Below are 1,328 nucleotides of genomic sequence, written 5' to 3'. Positions count from 1 at the left end.
TTCTAAGTGTCGGTGGTTACTGATTTATACCAACCCGAAAATATTCTAAGTGTCGGTGGTTACTGATTTATACCAACCCGAAAAAATTCTAAGTGTCAGTGGTTACTGATTTATACCAACTCGAAAAAATTCTAAGTGTCAGTGGTTACTGATTTATACCAACCCGAAAATATTCTAAGTGTCAGTGGTTACTGATTTGTACCGACCCGAAAATATTCTAAGTGTCAGTGGTTACTGATTTATACCAACCCGAAAAAATTCTAAGTGTCAGTGGTTACTGATTTATACCAAGTCGAAAAAATTCTAAGTGTCAGTGGTTACTGATTTATACCAACCCGAAAATATTCTAAGTGTCAGTGGTTACTGATTTATACCAACTCGAAAAAATTCTAAGTGTCAGTGGTTACTGATTTATACCGACCCGAAAAAATTCTAAGTGTCAGTGGTTACTGATTTATACCAACTCGAAAATATTCTAAGTGTCGGTGGTTACTGATTTATACCAACCCGAAAAAATTCTAAGTGTCAGTGGTTACTGATTTATACCAACTCGAAAAAATTCTAAGTGTCGGTGGTTACTGATTTATACCAACTCGAAAATATTCTAAGTGTCGGTGGTTACTGATTTATACCAACCCGAAAATATTCTAAGTGTCAGTGGTTACTGATTTATACCAACTCGAAAAAATTCTAAGTGTCAGTGGTTACTGATTTATACCAACTCGAAAATATTCTAAGTGTCGGTGGTTACTGATTTATACCAACCCGAAAATATTCTAAGTGTCAGTGGTTACTGATTTATACCAACTCGAAAAAATTCTAAGTGTCAGTGGTTACTGATTTATACCAACTCGAAAATATTCTAAGTGTCGGTGGTTACTGATTTATACCAACCCGAAAATATTCTAAGTGTCAGTGGTTACTGATTTGTACCGACCCGAAAAAATTCTAAGTGTCAGTGGTTACTGATTTATACCAACCCGAAAATATTCTAAGTGTCGGTGGTTACTGATTTATACCAACCCGAAAATATTCTAAGTGTCAGTGGTTACTGATTTATACCAACTCGAAAAAATTCTAAGTGTCAGTGGTTACTGATTTATACCAACTCGAAAATATTCTAAGTGTCAGTGGTTACTGATTTGTACCAACCCGAAAATATTCTAAGTGTCGGTGGTTACTGATTTATACCAACCCGAAAATATTCTAAGTGTCAGTGGTTACTGATTTATACCAACTCGAAAATATTCTAAGTGTCGGTGGTTACTGATTTATACCAACCCGAAAATATTCTAAGTGTCAGTGGTTACTGATTTATACCAAGTCGA

This window comes from Chiloscyllium punctatum, unplaced genomic scaffold (genome assembly GCF_047496795.1).
Source record: "Chiloscyllium punctatum isolate Juve2018m unplaced genomic scaffold, sChiPun1.3 scaffold_758, whole genome shotgun sequence".
Lineage (NCBI taxonomy): Eukaryota > Metazoa > Chordata > Chondrichthyes > Orectolobiformes > Hemiscylliidae > Chiloscyllium > Chiloscyllium punctatum.
The sequence above is the reverse complement of the archived record's forward strand: the minus strand, read 5'-3'. Positions refer to the sequence as shown.